Consider the following 14,040-nt stretch of genomic DNA (forward strand, 5'->3'; position numbering starts at 1 on the left):
GTCATTGATGTGTTATTTATCTGCTCAGGTCATGATTAAGCTAGTGAATGTTCCTTCTCTCTCTTCCTTGCCTCCCATTCAAAAACAGAAAACAAAGATGATTGAGTATGTTTTCCCAGCTGCTTCTCCCATTCATTCCCTTAGATTCTCTTCTACCAGTGATTCTCAACTACCAACAATTCTACCAACAATTTTCAACTACCAGTGATTTGCACCTTCTAAGAGACATTCTGCAAGGAGATTTTGGATTGTCACATGGAGGACGTTATTGCTGCAGGCTCTGGAATGTAGGAGCCATAGATGCTCCTGAACATCTGCAATGCACAGATACACACACACACACACACACACACACACACACACACACAACAAAGAACTGTCTGATCCACTGTCAGCAAGACAGAAATTCAGAAAACTTTCCTTAGAACTTTAGTCAGATCATGTCACTTCTGTGTTTAAATCACTGCAATAGCTTTCCATAAGACCCAGGATGAAGCCGAACTCTCTGAAAGTACAGTAAATGATTATCAATAAATAAGCCAAAGTACAAGTAAAATAAGTCACAAGACATGTTTGCCATTTTCTCTAGCCTGGTTGGAAAAATATTCAGTTCACTTAAAAGGGACTGTGGGATACATGTTATATAATTTAGACAGAGTTCCAAGGTAAAGACTACTATGTGTAATGGACATATTAGATGGAGAGGAAGGGCATTTTGTATGACCAAGAGAGAAAAAATGAGAAAAATTTAATGAATCATGAAAGAGTAGGCAAGCTAGCTAGACCAGAGCTCTCAGATATGGAGAGACTCAGAAGAGAAAGGGATGAAAGGTCGGATGATAGATTTACTTTATGTTTCATTCATCACAGTGAAGTTTTTAGTGACTTGAAGTCAGAAATTATTTTCAGACAACTAACAAGACCAAATCTGTGTACTGGGTGGATTTTTCCAGCAGCATGGCACAATATGGATTACAGAAAAATGAGTGGAAACAAGAACTGTAAGAATCACTTGAGTATGGTACCCAAAGAAAGATGAAGTTAGTGAGAATAAACAGGAAAATACTCATAATTTCTGACGATTTTAAATTTTCTTCAGCAGTACTTAGTAAATGCCTAGTAGGCCAGGAAAAAAACCCTTAGCATTGAAAATAGAAAGAATAGTAACAGTGTGTTCCCTACTCCAAAAGTTTCTCATTTAGTGAACATCATTCATTCATTATTTGTTCATTTATTATTAAATATGTAATGACAAGCAGTGCTTGAAGTGCTTATAATTCAGCAAAGAACAAAACAGATATCTCCCTTGTGGCATTTATGTGATAGTGGAAAAGATAGACAGTAAACACACGCATAATGAACTAGCAAGAGAGCACATAAATTTAGTTCTATCAGTTCAGCAAGTATTTAGGGCAAGCCTCGCTTCATTCGGTATCACAGGAGGCAAAACAAAATCATAACTGAAATATAAACTCAAAGTCCCACTGGCGTGACAAAGCTAATGCCCAAGTCACAGAAAACTCCCTTAGACAAGATAGCAGCAGACTGTTGGTAAATCTTGTGCCCTTTATTTGACCTTCACATCAGCTCTTCAAGGTAACAATGGTTGAGGCAATTACTTCTATTACAAAAGAGAAAACAGAACCTTCAGGGCTTACAGATCTAACGGCCCAGAACCACAAAGAGGCAGAAACAGAGTTTGTATCCACCACTTACTGTCTAGCCATTGCCACCTTCCCATTCCAGGAGGGGACTCATATCTGTTGCCATCTGTGACTCCAAAGGCCGGATGTTGTGCACTGAAAAATGTATCACTGCTAACATGCAATCTATTTCAACCAGACTTGCAAGTGTGCAAGGCCATTCTGGTGCACACATAATTTTGGGTTCTAGTTTATACCTTGTGATTTTATGTGATGATGATGATGATGATGATGATGATGATGATGATGATGATGGAGGCTCCCTGGGTACTGAGTCTGACTGGGAGGCAGGGATGTAACTAACATGTGGGAAGTCCAGGCTCACACATTGTCTTGGTTACCCCCACCCATCAGGATCTGTTTGTGAAGCAACCATTTAGGACAGTGATGGCAAGCCTTTTAGAGCTTTCAATAACAAATATCCTGTAGGAGCTGTAGGTTCACCACCGCTGATTTAGGACATATTTTCCAGAAATTTTTTTTAAATGTCAACTTTCTTTCCAGGAGTATCATCACTTATCAGCAAAATTATAATCAAGTAGTGCAGTGGGTGTGGTGTTATATAATATAACAACCCATAATTTGGAATTAGATAAGATTTATTCAATCCAAATTAAAGGCTTCAAAGAATGCATTTGGGAACCAAATAACCTTTATAGAGTTCAAAATATTCATCTGCTAAATGAGGATTATTACCATCAAATACGTAAATAACACATAAGTAGCATTACACAAAGGTGTAAAACTTCACTCTAAGGTGTGGCTTCCTTGGATTTTTTTCTTACATAGGTAGGTTTTATGTATGAAAACAAAATAAAATAATTAAAAAGCTATTTCTACATATTTGTAGGAACTTAAGATAAAATTTATAAATTATAAAGTTCTATATGGGCATAAGATGCCATCACTATAGCTGTTATTCTCTGGGAACTAGCACACACAAAAAAAATCCTCCTTCACAAAATAATGTTAAATCCTATGGGATTCTGTGTTCTGAAGCTTAATGCAGCTGCTCAGCACCTATGAGAGGGCATAGTATGGTGCTGAAGCAAGCACACTTTATAAACTGTTGAGAACTGAGATGTTAATTTCGGGTCTGCCCTTTTCCAAGTATTTAAAGTAGGATTTGTCTTTTCAAATCCTCTTAAAATTATGTCAAGGTGTTTTATTGTTTCTTCTATGTCCTTCAAATTCTCTCTCATATATTGTTTTTTATCTCATCTCTGTTAAAATCCAGGAGACTTGGGCCAGGGGGATGTAGCTCAGTGGTTATGTCACCCGCCTGATAAGCACAAGATCCAGAGTTCAATCCCTGGTACCCGCCCCCAAAATCCAAGAGACTTGATCATTAATTGTCCCCTTTAAATCTACCAATGCTTTCTTCAGCTGTGGATACTATATTCTACTCTGTCCACTATGGTGTGTTTTGTTTTGTTTTTTGTTTGCTTGTTCATTTGTTTGCTTACTGGTTTCATTTCTTGTAACTCTGTATTTAATTCTTTTATAAACATGCCAGTTTACGTCATTTTCTCCTATGGTCTAAAGTTTGCATACCTTAACTTATCTCTACAAACACTTAGAAGTCATAGATTTAACACCCATGTCAAACACTCAAGCGTTTTTGAAAACTCGCTGTTCATAATTTCTGCAACTTGCTCCATCTCCTCACTGTTGCTCACACCCCTGTATTTCTTTGTGTTCTTTATCATTTTCATCTATTGGTTGGTCTTCATTGGAAAATGATTCTTAGGAAGGAGCAAGGAAAGACAAAGAGGCAAAGGTGCTGATTTTATAATCAACCTTGTTAGAGCATCACTGGGCTCAGTTCTGGGGCAGTTTTTACACTAGTTTCCAGATGGACGTTGAGACCATAATGTTAAGTGAAATGAGTCAGATACACGAGCTTAACTGTTTCATGGCTTGTCTTCTATGAGAAACTCAAAGTGTAAATAAATGATAGAGCAACATAAAAGATAATATGAAACCGGGAGGTAGATCTTTTGCAAAAGGCAAGGGGACCAAGGGGATGGAGAGATGGGTGGAAGGGAAAGAAATTGTTTAAGAAGAAATAAAATGTGTTACATACGTATAACACTGTGAAGGTAATCATTATGTACAGCAAACATGTACTGATATAAAAATAAAAAGACATGGCTGGGTGTGGTGGCACACACCTGTAATCCCGGCACTCAGGAGGCTGAGTTCGAGACCAGCCTGGTCTACATAGTGAGTTCTAGGTCAGTCTCAACTCCATAGTGAGACCCTGTCTCAGAAAACCTTAAAATTAATTAATTAATGAATGAATGAAAAGACAGTGTATGAATTTAGAACTCATGGCTCAGTATTTTGGAGTCATTATCTCACAGCTGACTCTAACTTTGGGAAGGTGACTTACTTTTGTGATTTGTACTTGAGCTGATAAACTGAATTTTTCTAAAGGGACTGCTTCTCTGATTGTAAGAGTCAGAAAAATAATCATAATTTCTTTTTCAAAACTGTAAGAGGTTAGAAAGCCATGAGTGGTGACACATGCCTGTAATCCCAGCGCTCGGGAGGCTGAGGCAGGAAGATCGCTGTGAGTTCGAGACCAACCTGGTCTACATAGTGAGTTCCAAGTCAGTCTCAACTACCTAGTGAGACCTTGTCTCAAAAACCAAAAAAAAAAAAAAAAAAAAAAAACCTGTAAGGGGTCAGAGGCTTTAACTAAGAAAATGTTTATACACCAACCACAAAGGAATATAACCTTTGAAATTGTACCATAAACCATACAATTTCACACACATTGGAATTATGTTTTCCATTTCAGTGCAATAGTTTTAAGGCACATTTAAATATTTACATCCTGCTATATCTATATTATAATTATGATTATTATAATCTCACCATTTTAACAAAAAATTTCTGTGTTTGAAATATGAAGTAAGAGTCATATAACTAATTGGTCTGTCTTTGCCAGAGGATTCACCTTTACTGCTTTAGAGGTGGTGTTTATTTTCTTAATTATAATCCTACATGCATCATAATTGTCTCTCATTATTATAATGTCATAAAATGCACAATATTAATTGAATGAGAGAGTTCTAGTTCTGTAGTTAAAATACAGACACAAACTGTTGAAGTTAACAGGGACAATGATTACAATAGATTTTTTGAGATGCTACAAATCAAAATCACCACCAGCACACCAGCTCATTGACGAGAGAGAAAGAAAATATGAATGAATGAATGAGAGACAGAGAGAAAAGACAGATGCTCTCTCAGAGAACAGAAAGCAGGCAATTTCTGGTTACCGGCACCGATCTCAGAGATCAGGAATTCCAGACTTGACGCTAACAGAAAATGGCTACATTAACTTCCATCTACTTTCCTTAAGGGACCGAACAAATCACTGTGCAATTATTTGCAAACAGTTCATCATATAGTGTTATACTATGCATCAAGAGAAGAACAAAATCGCCACTTGGCTAAGACACTGGCATCGTGTAGCATACATCAGAAAGTAGATTTTTCAGCTTGAATTATTTCCCTTCAAGGGATGAAAAATCAATAAACTTGCTTTTTATATGAGAGCAACTGGAATACATTTGTAGGCAGCTAATCTGATCTGAATATATTCCTGTAGCCAAAATTCAGCTTTCAACACATATCTCAGATTTCCTGTTCCCCCAAATTAATACGCTAGATAACCACAGTAAGGCACCTAGACTGTCTAGAAAAATATGAGATAGCCTTTGAACTTATAGCTAAGATTCTGACAAAATTGAAGGTATTCTCAGGGACTAGAAATAAAGTGAATACCTAAAACTGCAAATGTAAATAGGTGAACAGAAGTTGCAGCTGCCCGAGAAGGTATTCATTAAGCCCAATAATCTGTATTGTATATTCTTACATTTTATTACAACAGGGAGATGAACCTTGAACCAAAGGAAACATGGAGGTAGAACAAGCTCCTACACAGGGTGTCAGAGTAATGAAATATATTAGACTTTGTCTTTGCTTGGTTTGAATGGGAAAACGTGTCTCTTAAAAATTCATAGTTAGGAAACATCGAGCTGGAGTTCAATTTATACACCTGCATGATGTGTAGACATTTGAATGGAGGACAGAGTATTAAATCATCTCAATTTGCAATACTTCAAAGCTGTTGGCAAGGAAAAATTCAAAACCAGCTTAAGAAGTTGTGTTCAGAAGCCAGAGCTTGTAGAACTTCCACAGAGAAAGCCCTTCTAAGGGAAGTGTCACTTCTAAAATTATAAAAGATATCAAGAAATAACCTGCTATGAGGAGAAGTCAGCACACATGCACATGGCGGGGGAGAGGGAGGGAGGGAGGGAGGGGAGGAGGAGGGAGAGAGGAGAGAGAAAAGCTACCAAGAAAGTCAGATTGTATAATAATCAAAAATATGAAAGGAAGAAGTAGAGGGAAGACGCACCACACTCCTGGTGGGCTTTTCGGAGGAAGAGGTGAAGAGAGAGAAACGATGCTGTTTGAAATGGTAAAGGCTGATAATTTAATACAACTGATGCAAGACAAGACTCCTCAGATTTAGTAAAAATCAGAGAGCCTTAAGAATGATTTGAACTCCAGTGATGTAGCTCACATGTAGACAAACTATAACAGAACTGCAACATAACAGGCTAGAAGGCTATTCACTGGGGAAAGATTATGATGAAAACAGCAGCCCGAAGACAATGTTATTTCTATACACGGATGATGAATAGGGATGAAAAAGGAGGTGGAGGAAAGTGAGGGGGAGAGGAGAAAATCATTTTATTTGCAACATCAAAAGCAATGAAATACTTAGAAATAAATGTAAAAGAAATGCAAAGTGGGAACATTTAAACTTTGAGATCAGGAATTCCAGACTTGATTCTAACAGAAAATGGCTACATGAACTTCTTAATATATATTAATGAAGAGTTAAATGGAAACACATCTGTGTTTCTGGCTAGAAAAGCTTTATATCCTTAAGATGGCAAAACTTTCCAAATTGACCTACATACTCAATTTAATACCCAAAAGAATGGCAGTTTTTTTTTGTTTGTTTGTTTGTTTGTTTTGCAAAAATTGGAATGCTGATCTCAAAATTCAGATGAAAATACAGCACTACTCATTGGGGAAATCCATGTCAAAACTACAAGAAAACATCACTTTGTACCCCTAAGATAGTAATAAAATTTTTAAATAGGTAAATAATTGTTGGTAGGAACGTGGAGAAATCATAATCCATGATACAGCGGTTATGAAAGGATTATAGAACAATTTATTATGAAGCAATTGTAAAACGATACAGCCTCTTTCAAAACCAGCTTGGAAGTTCCTTAAGAAGTTGAGTTACTTTATTAAGCAGGGATTCGCCTTAGGTATATACTTTGAAGAGTTGAAAATATGCACTAGTATCTCCATAAATACTTGTCTACAAATACTCATAGCAGTATTAATTATTCATAGTGGTCCTAAAGGGCACGACCCAAACGCCCATCAACTGATAAATGGATGAGTAGAATATAGCTTCCATCCACGCTATGGGATTTTATCATCCACTAAAAGGAATAAAGTACTAATTTCTGCTGCAACATACATTCACCTTGAACATGTCCCACTAAGTAGAAGGATCCAGAAAGTAGTCCCATGTTGTATGATTTCATTTCTATGGCACATCCCCAGTAGGAAAATCTACAGAGATAGAAAGTGGATTCGGTGTTTTCCAAGTGCTGGCAGAGGCAAGGAGTAAGGAACAAGTGCTGAGGAGGGTGGTGAAAATATTCAGGAATCAGACAACGCTAAGGATTACACAAGTTTGTGAATATTTTAAAGACCCCTGAGTTGCACCCTTTAAAAAGGTGAATTTCACAGCAAATTAATTACATCCCAATAATACAATGAAGAGGAAAGGTAGGAGCCCATGACAGCAAGCTGCAATCTGCAAGCACTCATTTATATATATTTTATATATTTAAATTTCACAGTGGCCAAAGCAGGTGACAGGGTCTAGACACAGTCAGAGGGCAGGGGAGGGCATTTCACTCCGAGGGGTGAGTGTTTAGGAACCAATCATCGAATGTGACACAGATCTCTATAACTCATAGTTTAAATGTATAAAATTGTGGAGGAATAAAAATACCAGATAAATCAATTTATAAGGTAAGACATTTAAAGCACGATGCAGTCATGGTATTGACAATGACGTGAGATAATGAAAAGATGGAAATAAAGTGTTAAAAAATTAGAATTTATACATGTGGCTCTCTGCGTACTAGAATGATGTAGATATATGCATAGCTTCTAAATTTATGGAAAATTAACAAGAAGAATAAAAACTAGTTAACTGATCCAAGAAGAAGAAAAAAATAGGGTTAATGAGAGGTAAAGACAAAGCCTGGTAAACAGAAAGCACAAAGCAAGGTGGTAAAAATCATTCCAAATATCTCAGCACACACTAAACACAAAATGTTTCAAAGTGTTGCAGCAAAACTCAGGAGTGCTTAGAGTTTAAAAGTAATAAATACATTAATATGCTATACACAAATGAGAAGAAATAAGGTTTTTTCACCTCATTAGTAACAGAATATATATATATCTATATTTCCTCTTTCAAATTCTGGCTTTAATGAAAACCCATTTAATTAGTGTTTGAAAATGTATATCAGCACTTTGCTGCAAATCAAAAATGTTTAAGACTCCCATAGAATTTTCTATCCTTCCCCTTGAGTCTACACAACACGGTGGGTTGTAAATAGTGAAGGCTGACTTTTTCGAGTAGAAAAGCAGGCACCTCCATAGAAAGGCTCAAGCCATTTCCCAATTGTATGTTGAGAAACAATGGGGACATAAAACTTTGTACCTCCCTCCATCTCCCTGATGGAGATGGAATAAAATCTGAGACAAGGAGGAGATCAGAGTTTATACCTTCTCCAAACTATTGTTTTTTATTGTTTACGGTATAATGTAGGAGCCACTGAAGAAAGGGCTAGGAAATGCAGAAAAGAAACTATGCCCCAGGTCAGTTGCTACAAATTGCAATAGTATTAGATTATAGATTCAAAAATGATAGCTCATCAAATGCATATAGACAAATAAGGTAGTAAACATTTAAGATAATTGTATTAAAACAAATGAAACAAAACAAACCACGAGCTTGTTTAACTGTTAAGAGGATTTTTTAACCCATAAGAAAATTCCCATGTCCCATGAAAAACTAACAGCCAACATCATACCAAATGGTCAAAAACTGAAAACCTTCATGCTAAAAATCAGGAACAAGACAAGGATGTCCACTATCACCAATCCTGTTCAATATAGTTTTGGAAACAGCCACAGCAATTAGACAAGAGAAAGGAATAAAAGCAATAAAGATAGGAAAGGAAGAAGTTAAACTGTTATTATTTGCTGAGGATATGATACCCTACATAGAAGACCAAATAAATTCTGCCAAAAGACTTCTAGACTTAACTGACAGATTCAGTAAAGTAGTTGGATACAAGGTCAACACTCAAAAATCAATAGCCTTCTCGTACACAAATAACAGACTCACTGAGAGAGAAATTAGGGAAACAATCACTTTCATAATAACATCCAAAAAATGAAATGTCTAGGAATCAGTCTAACACAGGAAGCATAAGACCTCTACATTGAAAACTACAACACTCTGAAAAAATAGATTGATGAGAAGATAAGAAAATGGAAAGACATCCTTGTTACTGAGTAGGAAGAATCAATATAGTGAAAATAGCCACTCTTCCAAAACTGCTACACAGATTCAATGCAATCCCGATTGAAATCCCAACAGTATATTTCACAGAACTGGAGAAAACAATACAAAACTTCATTTGGAGCCAGAAGAGACGTGGAATAGCAAAAGCACTTCTAGGCAGCGGACACATGGCAGCGGGTATCACAATCCCCAACTTGAAACTATACTACAAAGCCACTGTGATAAAAAGCGCATAGTACTGGCAAAGAAATAGACCTGAGGATCAGTAGAACTGATTAGAAAATGCAGAAACAACTCCTGACGTACTCAGCTACCTCATCTTTGACAAAGGAGCCAATTATCTTCTTTGGAGGAAAGATAGACTCTGTAATACATGGTGTTGGAAAAACTGGCTTTCAACTTTTCAAAGATTAAAACTAGACCCGTAACTTTCACCATGCACTAAACTCAAATCCAAGTGGTTTAATGATCTAAATATTAAAACAGAAACACTAAACTTGCTGGAAGATAATTTAGGTAGAATATCTTGAAGATATTGGCATAGGAAAAATTTTTATAAACAAATCCTCAGTAGCATGGGAACTAGCACAAACAATCAACAACTAGAATCTCATCTTTTTAAAAAGCTTCCGCACTGCAAGAGAAATAACCAGCAGAGCTAAGAGACAGCCCACAGTGTGGGAAAAAATTTTTACCAGCTGCTCCTTAAGGTCTACTATCTAGAATATATATAGAACTCCAAAAAATCAGATTCCACAAATATTAAGACCCAATTCAAAAATAGGCATTTGAAATGATCAGACATTTCTCAGACAAACAAGTAAAAGCAGCAAATAAATATATGAAAAAATCTTCAGCATCACTGGTCATTCAAGAGATGCTGACGAAAACAACACTGAGATTCCACCTCACTCCAGAAAGAATGGCTGCTATCAAGAAATCAACCAATAACAGGGCCGGGGATTTAGTTCAGCAGTTCCACTGCCTGCCTTGCAAGCACATGGACCCAAGTTCGATCCCTGGTACCAAAAAAAAAAAAAAAAAAAAAAGAAATTAACCAATAACAAATGCTTGTGGGGTGTGGGGAGATAGGAACCCTTCTTCATTGTTGGTGGGAGTGAAGACTGGTATTACCAATGTGCAAATTAATATGGATACCTCAAAGAACTAGGGTTAGAAGGCCCATTTGACCCAGCTATTCCTTTGCTAGGTATCTTCCCAAAAGAATTAAAAGAATCATACCACAGCGATATATGCTCACCCATGTTTATAGTGGCACAGTTTGTAATAGCTAAAATTTGGAAATAGCCCAATTGCCCATCAACTGGAGACTGGATAAAGATGTGTTTTTTTTGTTTTTTGGGTTTTTCTTTTTTACAAAACGGAGTACTACTCAGATATAAAGAATGAGAAAGTACAGATAGTTATAGTTAAGGGGATACACATAGAGGTCATACTCTTAAGTGAAATTAATAAGTCACACATGTGTAGATACCAAATATCTTCTCTGGTGTGAAAAATTAGAAGCTTAAATTAAGGATCAAAATGTATACCTGATATTGTGTAATAGGAAAAAAAAAAGGTCTGAAAGAGTAGAGGAAGTGGGAGGGGTAGGGGAAATATAAAAAGGGAAAAGGAAAAATATGTGAAAAGGAAAAAAACATGGAGACAAAGTCTTTGCAAACAGGGCAGGGTAGAGGGAGCAAATGGAGGACTGGGGAATGGGGAAAAATAAGAACCAAGATAGGTTATGTAAAGGTACAAGATCCCAATGATGAATGTAACTGTATTGTATACCAAAGAAGTACCAATAAACATAAAAAGATTTTAAAAATTAATGAAAAACTTCTTCCTTGGGTCACTGAAGTACATAACCAGACATTATTTCCCCTAAGCCTTACAGATGATCATTTCCCAACTCCAGATTCTGTTTAGCTGGATATATCAGGCCAGTGTGGCTTCTTAAGTTAAATAGTGAAACTATCACCTCTCTATTGAGATATATCTTAATTCTGTTTACCAAGTCTGTATCAAAGCCAGATGCATTTTTCCTTGCTTTATTGCAATTCAAGCCTGTCTAGAAAGTGAGTGAGAAAAGATAAAAGTGCTAGGGGTTGGGGCTCCCATAACAGTCTTTAGCTGTGTTGCTTTTCTCCGTGGGCTTCCACACTCAGAAATAGAAGAGGCGGAGTCAATGTTTTCTAAGGCCATGTTCAGCTCCCCAAGTCAATGCGATTGTGTCAGACAGTCCAGAGTTCCTGGAAATCTCTCATTTTATTGACATTCCCAGTTTAACCAGGATGTTATGAAATTGTTCTAATATTTAAAATATATAATAAATGATGCTATTAGATATTGGAAATTATATTTTACTTTTTCTTTTCTTTCTTTCTTTTTCTTTCTTTTTTTTTTTTTTTTTTTTTTTTTTTTTTTTTTTTTTTTTGGTACCAGGAATTGAACTCAGGACCTTGGACTGGCGAGGCAGGTGCAGGCACCACTTAGTTAAATCTCTGACTATTTTACTTTTTTCATTTATCTTTTGAAAGATTACTTTCCTGACCTTATGAAAAGAAGAAGTCCATTTTTTTTTTTTCACCGCAAAAATGGCAGCGCGGGAGCCGAGGGTTTGGTAACAAAAAAAGAAAAAGAAACTTGTAAAAAAAAATTCAGCACGCTGTCATCGGCAGGACACAGGTACCGTGGCTCCCACACTCTGGGCACATCGTCCCGACCCCATCTTAGCTGTGCGGTGGCAGAGGGGTTTCCTGCCTTCCTTGCACATAAGTTTCCCAGTCTACAAAGTAAGAGCAATGATCATAGCTAACTCACAAGAGCAAGGAATGCAGGGACTGAGCCAACCGTCCTGACATACAGCAATGTTCAATAAATCCAAGCTATTACTGAAAGATTCTCAGGCATATCTTTTTCACAGCTGAAGGCTTCAACTTGAAATAGTCACCAGATCCAGTCTTGGTTTGGATCTATTGCCAAATACCAGGGATCCTCGAGCCTGTGTCCTCTGCTGAAACGATAGCAGAGAAGATAAGGGGAGCACAAGAAGGGAATCCTCCTTGTGCTGATGGTGGTCAAACTTTTTAGGGCTAAAACTGCTTTCTTTCTTTTTTTTTTTTTTTTTTTTTTTTTTTTTTTTTTGGTACCGGGGATTGAACTCGGGTCCTTGCGCTTGCTCGCAAGGCAGGCCACCGAACCGCTGAGCTAAATCCCCTGCCCCAAAACTGCTTTCATTTTTAAGCATGTATGGAACTTTAAGGAAGACTTGGCTCTGTCAGGAAAAACACCTGATTCCAAATGAAGGCCTGTGATTTGATAATAAGGAATGGAGGAATGGTAGGAAGGTCACAGTCGAGCAGGTTTTTGCAGACACTGGGAGTCCTGGGATATCAGCAGTTAATGCTATTTAGACCAGGGCTCAGGTTTGAGGTGTGGGCGCCAGCATTTCAGTGTAGCTTTGGAAGAGGTGCCCCGTGCCTTTGGCTCCACTTTTTAGATCTAGGCCCAGACTCGCATGGCCCTGGCACTAGCAGACAGCTGCCTGTCAACTTTCTCTCCAAGGACGAGTCTAGCGCCTCAAGAGAGAGGGGCAGATCTGACAGCGCATTCATCTCAGAGTTTCTTCTGGGTCTTCCCAAGGCAATGAGAGGTTCTTTAAAACTTGGAGAAAAGATGATGATGCCATCGATCCGAAGGAACACGTTTATGGAAACCGCCAGCATTTTCTGCCCGCCCTTCATCGCTCACTCCTTTTAACCAACCATCGAGGTGGGAGTATTCGGGTCATTTTGTATGGAACGACATCAAAGCACACCAAGGTTATTCGACAGATTGGAGTTCACAACATCAAGGTGTCTGTCTGGGTTTAGAGAGCCTGACACTGACCAGTGTACCTTCACGACTCTATAAAGATGCAGGAAGGGGGTCCTCTACCCCTAGTAGGCTCCTCCACCACGAGGGGATCTTTTCCTCGTCTCATTTTTCTTTAGCACCAAGTTTCACATTCACTACTTGTGTTTACTTAGGAAGGGCTCTGCTCCAGTGATTAAGGACCTAAAGCAGATAATTACCCTGTGATTTGCAAGCGCTGCTGTGGCTGGCATTTCTCGAAGTAGTATTGCCATATAAATACCACCTGTGTGCTGTGTCAGCTTGCTGCCCACCTTGAGAGCAATCTCCCCGTTAGTTTTATGGCACATTAAGTCTCCTTTGGAAATGAATTGGGTTTGTAAGAGTGGGATTGGTTACATCAGAATAAAAGAGGAAACAGCAGGGATGACTGGAAAGCTATAAAATCGAAGCATTAGGAGAAGGGGAGGGGAGGAGAGAAACATTTAAAAAGGAAGTCTAAAGTGATAAATGAATAGGGAGGGGGTGACAGTCTGAGATGGTTTTGTTTAATGCAGAGAGTGTGATTGTGACAACGAAGGTATGAGTCAGAGGATGAAATAACACTTAGCACTGCAGGAAGGAAATCGTCTAGGGACGGAGGAGAGAAATGCTAATATTTATTAAATGTCTACTGTGTGCTTTCCCCTGTGCCTTTCAGCATCCACCGACACACACTTGGCTGACCCTTAGGGCCCCAGTCTGACACCCCTGGAGTTCTTC

The sequence above is a fragment of the Fukomys damarensis genome, unplaced genomic scaffold (assembly GCF_012274545.1).
Source record: "Fukomys damarensis isolate Sample0158 unplaced genomic scaffold, DMR_v1.0_HiC HiC_scaffold_13, whole genome shotgun sequence".
NCBI classification, from domain to species: Eukaryota; Metazoa; Chordata; class Mammalia; order Rodentia; family Bathyergidae; genus Fukomys; species Fukomys damarensis.